Here is a 15,114-nt window from a genome sequence, read left to right on the forward strand (position 1 = left end):
GGTATGAGTGCGTCGTCAGCCTTAAAAGACAATGAACCCCTCTTGCCAGCATGATACAGTTCGAATTGGTGGTGGTAGTATCCTCGATGAGGTTTGTTCACGAAACGAGAACTCTGATATATCTCTCATCAGCGAGTGTTATAGCAACCGCGTGGCAAATTAACTTAGGGTAACCGAGGAACAGTTTCTATGTTTGATTTTACTTCTCTATTGAAACTAGAAGTTATAGATCTACTGTACTTCTAATATCAGTATAAACTTTGCATAGTTTGGAAGTACTGTACTTTCATGTAGGGGTCTACTGTATATTAGATTTGTTTGAAGATGGCTATAATGCTAGAACTAATTTCATTGTTTTACCAACAAGAGATAAGTAAAGCTAAGTTATTACAGTTAACCTCTTTGATCCAGCGTTGTTGCAGACATTGATAAATAACACAGTATTTATAGTAATAAATCAATTCTCTTTCTTGACCGTAGCCCATGCTCTGTAGCTCTAATGCTTCTTTCTTTCTTGTTTCTGTCTTGGCTTTCCTCGGCCGCATTGTCGTTTTGTATATCAATGACGTAACTGCATAGAAAAATGTATTTTCTCTTTATGTGAATCATATGTGTCCGTTACATTAGTTTTTAAGCAACAAATAAGCGTTATGCTTTATTAATTACAGCTTTCTAACTTTTAGAGAAATACACGTGTATGCATTATTAGTCATTCTCATTAGTCATTATAGTCATTATATGATATTATTAATTATCATTATGTAAATGGCTTGAATTCATTACTAAAAAAATCACCGAAACAAAAACTGTAAATCCTTATACATTGAACCTTAATCATACTGGTTTATTACGGAAGCGTTGTAGTTTTACACTTTCTTGCACACAAACGAATTAAGCAAATAATTATAATTAAAATGAATAAAGACAATTGTTAACAGATATTGGTTAGGTATGACTCAAAAAATCTTGATATGGTCACTTTTCAAGGTTTAGGTTATGTATAAATTATGTTCTCTAGGTAGTGTATCCATAAGTTGAATCGTCAACAGAAACACGATCACTTGTAGCACCATGTTTACTAAAGTAAGTATAATTATTGAAGTATGTTGCAATAGTTTCTTTATATCAATTTTGCTCAGTGCAAATTTAATATTTATATACATTCCAGTACAAAACTAAAATTTTACAAGGGAATATAAAAGCATATGACAACAGTAATATATTCTGCTTTTATTTATTTATTTGCTTTCAAATTGATAAATTTTTGAAGATATATTAAAAAAAAATATCAGTACAAAGTGTTACTTCAAGTTTTCCTTCCTTGTTTACTAGTGCATTGCCTTGATTGAACATTGTACATTGAACTTTATAATTTAACATAAATTTGTACAAACATCGAAAATCAAAGTGCTACAACAATATTGTGAAATTCAACGAAAGGTACATCTGGTAAATATGGGCATATTTTGTGTAGAGAAGTAAGGCGAAAATTGATCAAAAGAAAAATTGAGCAAGTACTTATTCTGAATTGAACTTCACATTTTACAACATATTTCTGTGCAGAAATAAATTGCACTTCATATTATTTTATTACCTAAACAAGAAATAAAATTGTTAAAAATTTACTACTTAACAAAAATATAAGCGAGCTTTGCAAACAATTTGCTCTAATGTCTTTTATGTAATATGTTGGAAAACATCTTCGTGTGGGTATGCCATTACAAAGACAAGTATACTATTAGAACTACACCTTCTTCGCACGAGGAGAATAAAGCCAATTAAATATAAAAATACAAATTTGAATATTGTAGAAATAGCTTCTGTCCACTTTTATAAAGCACGATTTTCAAAAATGTTCAAACAGTTATATGATCACTTTTCATTAAGCAAATTTTACAAGACATAAGAAAACCCTTAAGTTCAGCACTATCTGAAAAAAACGAAACGGAAATTTGAATGTTATAGAAATCTCTCCTTGATTTTAGGAGCTTAGCAGAATTTCCTAACACTGAAACACGTATTATATCATTTCTAATTCAAGTTTTCAAATAAATTACGAATTCATTAAAATAATTCCAATTTCACATCTCTAACTTCAGTAAATCACGCCACTAAATATTTTCTGAATAAATAATCGGGTGAAATTTGAATGTTAAAGAAATCGTCTCTTTTTCCTGCTTTAACAGCGGAATTTTTGAAAAATACTGAAAGACATATTAAGATTTTTTTATGGGGAGTTATTAAGTTTTATCTCCTAACTTCTGAAATTAGTAAAGTACTCTAAACTTGACTAGAACAGAAGTTAACACTCTTAGAATACGTGTTAGAGAGAGATTCCTTTGTTTACCTTATATTTATGTTAATAACCTTTGTTAACCATATGTATATTTACTCCAAGAGGAGGTTTATGTTGTTCATGTGAAGAGTAACCTGTATTATTATTATTATTATTATTATTATTATTATTATTATTATTATTATTATTATTATTATTATTATTATTATTATTATTATTATTTCTCTAACTAATAAGAGAATAATAACCTAGTATTACTTTGTACTGTAGTACACAAAGTAACCATAATTTCTTAATAATATAATGTGTGCATTTTTCTCAAGTACATTAAAGTAAATGGGTCTTTTACTCTCTTTCTTGTAGGTATTCGTATTCCTCGCCCTGATTGTTTGTGTTGCTTTGGCTGTTCCTATGCCAATGCCTTATCCTCAAAGAATTCCTCTGCAACAACAACAGAGAGGAGAGAATATGCAGACAGCTAACATGATGTGGGGTAAGTTATATATTTATGTTCATTATTTAGTGCATTTTCGTAAGATTGATTTCTGAATTTAGCATTCCTTTCAACAGTGAGGCTATGTGAGATGTGTACCTACTGATTAACATGGAAACCGAACAATATGAGCTCCCGCCAGGCTCACAGTTTCCCAAAGAAGCTCGCATTTTCATCGTAGCGGAATTACTCATTCTAAAGCCATGTGTATTCAATATTGTTCTTTCTGCTAGAACCTTGCTTTGATTATTGACTTCCGCCACAGTAAAGGAATACGTTCTAAACTTGAATGTACTTTGTCAGATTCCTAGCGGTTAGCGTAGTCCTACGCGCCTTTAGCGTCGGAGACCCGGGTTCGATTCCCGGTGGGAGCTGATGTGGTCCGGATTCCACATTAATCAGTAGGTCTCATCTGATATAGCGAAGCTACTAAAAGAGAGGTTAAACTCAAAATCACCTCAACTTAATCAGGTTATAACTTTCATAAAGCTAATTACGAACAGTTATATAGAGAAAATTGGAAACACTGGCTATGAGTTCTACGGTCGACGAAGCTGTTGATGTTCTCTATAGCTTAATGAATGATGCTTTTGATAAGCATATACCAAGGTCATCAAAAGAAAAAGAAAAGAAAAGAAAAGAAAAAGAAAACTAAAAAAAAGAATCACAAATATCTGTTTGTTTCATTCTGAAAACAATGAAATTAATAAAAAGTTAAGATTATCAAAGAAGAAAATGGATAGATGGGGGATAGAGGACATTTCCTATTATTTAAACAAATAAAAGCTAAGTCCTCAAACCAGAAATGAGACTTTTATGATAGATACATAGATGAATGCTAATTCAGTATTTTTGTAAATCTAAATTTCTTTTGGTTTTACGTTTAAAAAAAAAAAAAAAAACTGAATTCCGATAGAAGTTCTCTAACATACGAAGAACGTCTGTTGAATTTCGAAATAGATATTGCAAATACATGTATATGTAACCAGGGTCGGATCCAGGATTTTCTGAGGGGGTGCACCGTAACTACCAAAATATGCAGTCTCATTGAAACTCTTTAAAGCGACGTATGGCAATATTCTCTACACCTGATGCGTAGAACGGGAGGGAAGTATTTTAAAGAGGGTTGCAAGTAATATGCAGAAAAAAAAATGTTGTCTCTTCCTGGCTTCTGTTTTCTTCCCTACTTGACAAAAGTTATATTACCTTGCTTGTTAAATCCTTTTCCTTCGATTTTCAGAAAATCGACTTAAACTATTGTATTTGCAAAACCCCTCTTTCTTTCAAGCCCTAAACGGAAATATGACGACAGAAGCTTTCGGAAAGTGTTGTTATTTTCAGTTAGCTTCTCATTTTATATATGTATAATCTTATTTACAACGAAGAGGAAGGGGGGTACGCGTGCACTGGTGCACGCACCCTAAACCCGGAATTGTATATAACAGTTGCAACTCTCGTATAACAAATGTGAGTACGATCTTGAGCCTTCATCGCATCATGGTAATTCTGGTGTACATAATCAGTTTGCGAACACTCATGATGAAGTGGAAGAAACCACAGATGCTATCGACAGGAAGAGGTCTCTAATATCTCCAGTACCTGATAACATCTCACCATATGCCATCAAGGGTTGCTATCAATTACCTAAATATCCATTACAGGCGATATTTAATAGGTCATTAGCCCGATTTCACTTTCCAACAAGATGGAAAGTTGCTGACATTTGTTCAGTTCCCCAAAATTGATATAAAAAAACTACAAACCAGTATTAATCATCTCTGCTATCGACAATATATTTGAAATTGTTATTCACAAAAATATAATATATCCTTACTTGTGAAAATTTAATTCATGAAATTGCTTATGATAGTATTACTACTATTGGTTTGCATATTAACTCCCAAGGGCTGGGTGGCTCAGTGATAGAGTTCCTATCTCTGGTGTGTGGGATACATTGTTCGATCCACGGCTAAGTAAGTTTGTGGTGGACAACATCGTGTCCTTAGGTTTTCTAAGAAACTTTCCTTTATCTCCCACATTCTCATCCTACCAATCTTTCCATTATCATCCAATTGTTTTCATCATCCGTTTTCTTTAGCCCAAAGCGCGTGATTTTCATTGTAAACCTAAATCTTCTAATTAAGTTAGTTCCACATTGTCGTAAACTTGCTTAGAAAACGTCTTCCAATGGACGTCTGCTATGCGAAATACTCAGTAATAACAATTGTAGTTTTTACACTTAAAACATTCCACCGACTGAAGATGTACAGCACATTTTAGATTGTGCTGAGGTTCCAATAGAATCATGTTGTATGCAAAATGACTGGCATATCCACTCATAGGACACTCCACTTATCCACTAACTATCCACTCATAAGACAAGATATTTCTGAACATTGATAATGTGTTTTAATAATCTTTAATTTTTCCTTGTTGTCTACGAGGGTACTACAGTTTTCCTTCGTATCTCTCGATTTCACTTAATTATTTGGTGAAATGCTTGAATTTGTAAACAAATAAAATAAACTCTTGGCCATTCTACATAAAGTAAATACAGAAAAGTTACAAGACAATACAGATTTTTAAAAATATGGTCTTTAAGTTGACATGGAGTTTGCAAACGCACCGTCATAATTCAGCTCAGAACAACAACAAAAAAATTAATAAAATGAAAATAATAGGACTTCCTCAGAAGGAATACTTCAGAAACAAACTTACAATAACATTCGTTAAATTGTAAAGTATTGCAAATAGGGCCGGGGCTACGCAATTTGCCTCCCCTTGCAATGCCATTATTGTCCGCCTCTTTCTCCAGCATGAACAAATCTTATAATCCACGATTTTAAGCATGCTACCCTATCATGAACAACGAAAGGGAGGGGCAGAGTACTCGCACTCACAAGTAACACTTCACATCGTTGCTGCCGGTCTGACGCTAAACTATACATTTTCGGAAAGCACTAGTCCTAAATAGGATAACTACACAGTGCGACGGTCAGACGTTGCCGCGTTCAGGACTTATGGAGCGTCAAACATTAACATGGGGTTTATGAGAGTTACAGGAAACGAAGAAGAACACAAGGTTTGTGACGTTTGAATCGACGTTGTCTGATTGAGCACTTGTTTGCGTAAGTTAAAGGGTACAATCAATGTGCAAATCGTCGAACAGAGCATGAGAGATGCAAAGAGTGCGCTCACAGTGTGCACACTTGACGAACGGTAGTTCGCCGCACGTGAAGCACACGTCACCTTCGTCGAGGGAGTCAAAGCAGTACTCGTGCGGAGAGATCCACAATCCCGGCTCCTCGTCCAGATAGCCAGCCTTGTGGAAAGCGTACCGGATCAGGTTCTTGAATCGGGGTGCGCTGAACTGGTAGAGTGAAAACGACTGTAGTGCCAGGAATCGATCGCGATGCCAGATATCCATGACACTGTCCATGGCCAGTGTGTCGGTCACAAAGCGTACAAAGGACTTGTACTGACGGAAGAAATGCACATCTAAAGGCTGAATCTTTCCAGTGCAACCACCAGGAATCAGTCTCTTGTGCAACGCAACGTCGGCAGGCTTCAGTGCGTTCGATAGATTGTCGTCCTTGTTCAGAGTCCACGAGTCCAATAGCAAAACGATCTTCTTCCGATCATCAGGCATGCTTGGCCAGAACACTTGCTCGTAGAAGTCCTTAAGGTCGTCCCTGTTCATGTTGGACGTTTTGCCAGCAAATGATTTGATGTTCGGTGGATCTGCAGGCTTGTTTCCCGGAAACTTTCCACTTGGTTCCGACACCAGTACATACATCGGCCGCAGAATCTCTCCGGCCATGGTGATCACGGGCATGATCATGTAGCTGTGGGTTGTTGCGCTCATGGATCCCACAACCGCTCGCACGACTGTTGTTCCTTTGGTACGGAGAGTGCGAGTACTCTGCAACAACTTCTTGAAGCTACTCTGATCTGCATTGGCAACCTGCGTTGGTGGGATGCTTTCGCTTGCAATGAGCTCGCGAGTCGCTAATACGAAAGCATCAGCCTGCTGCTGCAAGTCCAACTCTTTCAGTTGCCAGGTCCTGCCGACCCTGTGGGTGATTGCACGGTCCACGATGTTGTTGCGCTTCTTGAATCTGTACACCCACGACGGTGATGCCTTGAACTTGAGACTCTTGTTAGGGTCCAGTTCATTAGCTGTTTGCCTAGCCCAAATTCGCAACGTTCGATCGTGAATGATAGCAGTGTGCTGTTTCTCCGCGAACATGCCCCGAACTGCCTCATTGATCTCTGCCATCAGCGTCTTCTTGTCATCTTTGCCTTGTGTTGCCCCAAAGTGACGTAGCACGCCAATGTTCCGAATATACCTGAACTGATTCTGCAGAGTCGAGTGGGTAGCACGACCGGTCTTTGTGTTCCAAGGCCTACCTGTTTTTGGATTTACCGTCCAGTAGGCATAGGCTTTTGCCTTGTACTCGCGCCACTGCTCTGGTGTCATTTTGGAGTCTTCTGGAGGCTGATCCTGGAACTTCGGCTTCTTCACAGGAGAGGGCAGGTATTCTGACGCTGATGAGCCAGATGCGGAAGACGTATGAGACTGCTGCGATGACGAAGGCATCTCTGCATCCTCCTGCTCTTGGTCTTCCTCGTCTCCAAAATCCATGTCTCCGTCCCCCTGGTCACCATCACTGTCACCGAAGCCGAGCGTACGAATCTCTTCAACGACTTCCATCCCGCTGGTCAAAAGAGACTTGATGTGTGCCACCATCCTTTGCTCTTCCAAATTTGGATTGCGCTCATTTGTCCCGATCTCGGCCACCAGAGCCCAAACGACCACTTTCGGATCCATCTTACAACGCATACCTAAAAAACACAAAAACAACACAAATGTTAGCACAGAGTACAAATGCAAGACGAATTAGCATGAAATAATACGACTGCTACAACACAAATGTTAGCACAGAGTTCAAATGCAAGACGAATTAGCATGAAATAATACGACTGCTATGGTTACTCTCATAAACCCCATGTTAATGTTTGACGCTCCATAAGTCCTGAACGCGGCAACGTCTGACCGTCGCACTGTGTAGTTATCCTATTTAGGACTAGTGCTTTCCGAAAATGTATAGTTTAGCGTCAGACCGGCAGCAACGATGTGAAGTGTTACTTGTCAGAAAGATCTAAACACTACAAATACAATCTTATTGCGTCTGTTGTTTGTTTAAATAATAATTTATTAATTAATGATAGTGAAAGATAAAGCAAACGCACGTGCAGAGGAAAATGGTAATTCTTTTTTTTCTTTTATAGAATCCAATATCGGGCTTCAATCTCAATACATCAGTTTGCAATTTCTGTGCAACTATCTCTTTTATCTTTATTTTTTGGTTTTCCTTCTACGTGTGTTAGAAAACTTTTTTTTTTAAAAGAAAAACTTGTTTTTACCTTCAATAATAAGGAACTTGTTTCTGAGCCTAGTTTTCGTATCAAAACTATGATAACAAACTAAATAGAACAGGTGTTCGCTACTGTTCGAGAATTGACTTCTTTTATTTGACAACAATCAAGCAATTCATCCTGCTGGGATTTGTTTGACCACTTGATTTAACAGTGGCCTTATCTAATGCGACGTAAACAGAATTTATGAATGTACTATTCAAATAGAAGGCCAGCTCAGTAAATTTAACTACATCATCATGAAGTCTGTTTCTAACAAGAAATATTTATTTTAAATAATATAGTATGATATATTTAGCCGCCCTTTGCAAAAGCATGTATTGCACATATAGTAAAGTTGTCCCTGATTGCAAACTGTAAGACGGCAAACCACACTAACTGTGAGAGAAAAAATATGTAGTGTTCTGAAGCAGTATTTTAAAGGAAACTACACTATTAAAATAATTACTAGAACTAATAATTATAATTGTAAAGCATGGGGAAATGTTTGCATATCATTTTCTGAATACCAGACGATAATGGTAAACGAAAGACATAATATTAAAAGGTAATATTTCTGTAAAAAGTACATTTTCCTTAGTAGATGTTTCATTTTACAAATAATTTCAAATTAACCAAATTATATTCAAATGGAATTTAAATTTACATTTATGTCTAATTTAAACCAATTTTGTTCATTTTTGAAATGCATTTTTTTTCTCACTGTTACACACATTGCTATTCAAAAAGTCCATTTTACTTTACAATTAATTTGTATTATTATTTGGTTAACACTGAAGTTCAATAACATTAACTTTTTATTTATTATTTATTTATTTATTTTTGCTTTTAAGGATTCCCGTGGTTCTGGGGCTAAATAACAAGATGATGTAATAACACTGTTCCGAGAATTGATCCAAAACGAAACTATCAACTTACTTCACCTACAAATTATATGAAGTTTTGGTCCATGTATTTATAGAAGTAATATCACAATTGAAATTTGAGACTATATTGGTTAAAAATTATAGTATATTATTACCTTTACAAACCTTTGTAAAAGATAGATAAGCAAATAAAAATGTGTTACATCACAATACTTTGACATTTTTGTGTTACAGTAAATTTACATCCTTCATGGTATTATTTTGTGTGTCTGTGTGATAATAGTATATCTTTATTGGACATAAGACGATTAAAGTGGCTCAGCGGTAGAGTGCTTATCTCTGGACCAAAGGTTCCTATTTTTATCCCTGGTGATATGAGCTTATGAAGAACGATATCATGTCCGCAGGTTTTATCGCGGCAGGGGCGGATCCAGGCTAAATGTTTGGAAGGGGGCGATCGTTCGAAACACTATTGCTTCCTCTATACTCCCGGACATTGCATCATCCGATTATAACCTGTTCCATTCCTTGGAGAATCTTCTTCCAGAGCGCCAGTTCAAATCCCTAGTAGAGGTGCAAAATGTACTTCATACCTTCTTCGCCTCACGGCCCACCAATTTCTACCATGATGGAATCCATGGCCTCCAGAACGTTGGCAGAAGGTCGTCGATGCTGCTGAGGACCTCCAAGTTTACGTTCATTTTCTCCTTGATTTATCTGAATCCGTAAATTTAAGTGTAGATCCATACTATGTGCCAGTCCAGTTTGTGGAACAAAAGGTTGCTGAGATTTACATAAGAAATATCTAATATTACTTCAAAAGAATGATGTATAACTAATGAAAATATCTTAAAGGGAATCTTAACTATAATAATATTGAAAAACGTAATATAAAGTATATCGTTTTAACCTCGTAATAGTCCATGAGCAAGCTATGATTAAGTGAATTGGTATGTGAATACAATGTTAAGTCACGATACGTAACAATAAGAATATTGGAAAGCTGTCCAATAGATGTGGCAACTAGTAACATGATGAAGACAACGTGTTTCCAGTACTTTCGTTTATGCGGAAACCCACTGTCGCCAACGAGACTGCTTCTTACGAACGTACCCTTCGGTGCAGCGGGAATCATCAGTTTTGCACTGCCTTTACGTGGGTTAGACACAATTCTTGCTTTTAATTTCCACCTAACGCAGGTTGGTTGGTGCTTTTCATTCTACTGTCATTTCTATAGCATATATACGAACGCTGAATTTCTATATTTACCTGTTAAGGCCACACAAAATGAATCTGCATCAATAAATGCAACTCCCATATAAGAAATCACTTACAAGCTCTTAGAAGTTGATTTTGTGTTGAAAGAAAAATCATAATTTATGAATTTATGTTAGGCTCTTAAACTGAACTTTTACAACGCTGGATTCAGCATGCTAGAATTACTATAAAACCAATTAAAGCTTACCCAAACGATGCACTTTTTACCAATAACATGAACGTTAGTGGTGAGCGTCCTACAAACCCAGTGTGTGGTTTAAGGGTTAAAGGAAAAGTGATTAAACGGGTTGGAATACCTCATTAGATCATAGAGAATATCCGGCAAATCAAAAGATGGCAATGATGAGAAATAAATGAAATGGTAGAAGGAAACGGGAAAACCCCGAGAAAACCCACTGACACGGTGTTTCTCCTCCATAGAGTTCACTTGGTGCGAGCTGGGGTCAGTACGCGTCTTTGGCGTGGGATACTCGAATTCAATTCCCGGTGGGAGCTCATGAGTTTGCATTTCACGCTAATCAGTAGGTCCCGGCTCATATAGCCTCGCGCTAAAACAGACGTTAAACTCAAAATCAACTCAACTCTAGTTAGCTGGGATTTAATCAAGAACCCCAAACACCAGAGGTGAACGCTTTACTACTGAGCCACTGCGGCTCTAAGTGTTTACTTTAATGTTCAACATAAGACTAGTCTCTATCTTACTCTAAAAAGGAGAGAGAGAGGAAGAAAGAAAGGAAAGAATGCCAAATACCTTTCTAAGAAGAAATTTTGAAACACTCTAAAATATATTTCATTATAAAAGGTATTTCCTGATATTCGTTAATTCTTTTAATATGCGACTGACTCATGGACTTTAGTATGAGATAAGTGCAAAGAAACAAACACTGACAATAAATATTAAAAATCGATGTTCTTGGGCTTGGTAAAATGAAATGAAATATTCAGTTTAAGGTCACTCAATTCTGCACCGAGGCTAAAGGAGATAGTGATGATGAGAAATGAATGAAATGGTGGAATGAAAAGAGTGGGAGGAAACAGAGAAACCCCGAGGAAACCCACCACACGGCGTTTCTCCACCACAAAGTCCACTTAGCATAAGCTGCGATCGAACCATAGATATCACGCACCAGAGGTGAATTCTCCTCCACTGAGCCATTGCGGCCCCGCTTGGGCTTCGTCTTCCATATCCAATGTTTCTTCTGGCCTTGCATAAACAACTACTAGTTTTGTTCTAAATCCAGACTCCATATTGGGGTAAATATTAATATTACAGTCGATTGGCAAAATGAATCTTCCATATTTAAAAATTAAAGTACACACAAGTACAAAAATAAGCACTTACCATAAAAACACCAGCTGCAAGTGTTCAAAGTAGATTTATGGTTTCTGCAAAATCAATTTAAAATTGCAGGGGCCGCGGTGGCTCAGTGGTAGAGCGTTCACCTCTGGTGCTTGGGGTCCCGGGTTCGATCCCAGCCCCCGCCAAGTAAATTTTGAGGTGGACAAACAACGTGTGCTTGGGTTTTCCCGGGGTTCTCCCGTTTCCTCCCACTTTCTTCATTACACCATTTCATTCATATCTCACCATCACCGTCTCCTTTAGCCTAACCGGCATAACCGTGAGACCTAAAACTCATAGATTTCATTTCATTTTCAATTTAAAATTGCCATTTTTAATTAGGCAGTTAATGAAAAACAGCAACTTTCGACTCCAGCCGAGTTTAACTCAACCTAAACTCAATTGACCAAAGTGATCTGACCCGACAGGAACTGACCCGAGCTGAGCCGACTGACACGACCTGACAACCCGACTGAGTGACCTGAATCGGCAACCCGACCCCAGCTGACCCGAGTGATCCGACTCGACAACACGACCCGAGCAGACCCGACCCAACTTGTATGAGAGCACTAGTTCTGAAATCCATAAGTGGAAGACAAGCCATAAAAGCAAACGTTTGAAGAGTTCAACCTTTGACAAGTATTCTCCAGTACATTGTATTGTTTCACAAATCGGAACAGAATTTGCGTTCATTACTAGTCATGACATATCACAAACATTCATCATCAAAGAACAGAGTGGATCAATAGTGGAGCTATCACCTCTAGTGTAAGGGGTACCTAGTTCGACTTCAAGCCATATGAATTTGTGATTGACAACATCGTGTTCATGCGTTTTCTCGCGAATCAGACGTTTCCTCCCACATGACCATTCCACCGACTATTTATAATCATTCACTCTCATTAATCATCCGTCTCCCTTTGCTTACAGGACATATTCGTGGAACAAAAAACTAGAAATTTCATTTTATTTTATTCAGTAATAAGCTACTGTAACTAGTTTGTTATCAGTACTGTGAGACCACATCTGTTTATTTGTTGGTCTAAATGTTAACTCATGTGCTCCAAACACTTCAGTCAATTTTTGTAAATGTTCTAATGGGCATGGACTAATATAAAATATTTACAAAATGTTCCATGGGCTAAAGAAAAGACAGTAAGCGCGAAAATATTATGTTGAAATAGTATTGCTATTGTTTAAAGTCGTTCGATAATAGCACCGGTAAATTACAGAGTTCTCATGAGTATAATTATCATCGTAAATTTGTGCTTCCTTGTGTTGAACTCAATAAAGAATTTAGGTTATTTTTACTTGGAGAAATGTTTTTCATGTATTAATTTCCTCTACCTTCCCCTGAGCGTGTAAATATCGAATCCAAAATAAACTTGCATTTAAGAAATTAGCACTCTACTACCAAATAACTATTCTTTTTGTTGATTTTTTCTTAAGAATGAATAAAATTCCCTCCGTAAGGTCGGTCGGTGACCGAAACATGAGAATATTAATTAGTTTCTTGCCTCAGGCTGCAAACAATGTCAATAATATAGCTAATTATCACACTTCAACTTTGTCATAAGATATTTAAGTATATTCAAATAATTGGTAATACATAAATAAATAAGTAAATTGCTTCTTAAATAAACCTCAAATTCTGTTACTTTTCTTATTCTTTGTGTTATTATCAACGTCGTACATATTTGAGAAACATACATCGTATCCTTTGCTAAGCCGTTTCCCTAGTGATCGGCGCAGACCTTTTCCCCTGTACCGACCTGTGACGTTCAAACATGGTGATCGTTGTTCTAAGCGCACGAATAGCAGACCGGAATTCAATCGCAAATTTCGACTAGTGAGAGTCGTCGTATGAGCGAAAGGGATCATCTACACAATCAGCTAGCTGTGAAGTTTTTTTAGAGCAATAAAAAAAGAGTCGAAATGTCCATTATAACAACAAAACTTGACCTAACACAATTGCTATTTACAATTTTAGTATCCAAAGGGATAATGATTACAATAACTTACAAGAATTAATTTTAGAATTTTTCGTTATGGTAACTGGGATAATGATTATAATACAAGAATTTTTAGATTTGTGCGTAATGGTAACAGGGACAATGAATCTGAATGTATGTATATAATAGGTACATACGTAATGTTAATTTTCGTAATGTTACGTAATGTTAATTTTCAGAGTAATTTTGTAAGTATAGCAATTTTTAAAATAGTGTACAAGGAAATAACGGAAATAACGAGAGAAATACTTCACAAATATTTACTCAACAAATGGAAGTACAATCCAATATTATTTAACAATTTAATAAAAATGCTTTAAACTAACACTCACTGATGTGACATGCGTTAAAACCACATCGGCTAACAATGCACTTACGAGTTAGTAGTAAAAATGACAGTATGAGTGGTGGTAATATTAATAATATTTCTTATTATAAAACTAATCCAAAGGTAATGAATTATTTTAGTACCAGGAGTAAAAGTGAGGGAGAACGCCAGGGGATAGCGTCCCCCCAAGTCCAATATCAACATATGTGAGGAAGCATTTAGTGAGGAGCTTGCTAATAATTTAATTGGTATTCTATTGGAAAAAATCAAAAGGTGATCAACATGACTCTCTTATAAAGTTCATTCAACGAACCTTCTGATCCTGATGTAAACATTGCAGAATGGTATTAGTCCGCCAGTCATCAGATGATTGGCTATCGCAGCGCTTCTTTCGAGAAGCACATGCTTGTATCCTTCCCGCACGCGACCATATTGTAAACTGTGATTCGCGCGTAAGATGGGTCAAAGCCACCTTCTACGCATGCGTATTCTCTTTTATTGCATTAATTCAATTTAGTTCTTAGATACAATGTTGTTTCTGTTATTTAACTGTAAGGAAACTGCATTTCTAATAATGAGCCTTAAAAGCAACAAAGACATTGAAAAACAGCTTACTTAACAATGGACTATTTTCTTCTGCCGCATGGATGTTCCAAGGCTCTTTAATCAATAAAATGAAACAATCACCACGTGTATTTGTTTACATGAGGTATTGAACGTTCCTTGAATAAACTTTAGTAGTATTTTTGAATGCATTTAAACATTTAAAATGGAATACGGATACTTGAATATATGGGGGAATACATGTATATACTTCAAAAAATCATTGTAATTAGTTTTTCGTCAAATCTTCAAATAAGCTTCTTCATATTCTTATATAAATTGCGTATGTTATGGTTCAGCATTACGATGATCTCCTCAGGATAGTTCATTATGTTTGCTTGTTGCTTGCAAACCGTACTCATTAATAGACTAGCTGCTATGATGTTAGATATTCCTTAACCACAACAATGTTTAAATTCATTATAGGTTACATTGATTATAATTATTGAAAACTTACTTT

At 36.4% G+C, this 15,114-nt stretch overlaps 1 long non-coding RNA gene across 1 annotated transcript; it reads left to right on the plus strand.

The window, feature by feature from the left end:
• Positions 1–1,025: 1,025 nt before the first annotated feature.
• LOC145691632 (uncharacterized) lies at positions 1,026–9,299 on the plus strand. The gene is made up of 3 exons (XR_014132446.1): positions 1,026–1,083; positions 2,660–2,789; positions 9,062–9,299. It is a non-coding gene; the product is annotated as an uncharacterized LOC145691632 (long non-coding RNA).
• Positions 9,300–15,114: the final 5,815 nt, after the last annotated feature.

The sequence above is a fragment of the Thermobia domestica genome, chromosome 8 (assembly GCF_964235325.1).
Source record: "Thermobia domestica chromosome 8, izTheDome1.hap1.1, whole genome shotgun sequence".
In the NCBI taxonomy this organism is placed as follows: domain Eukaryota; kingdom Metazoa; phylum Arthropoda; class Insecta; order Zygentoma; family Lepismatidae; genus Thermobia; species Thermobia domestica.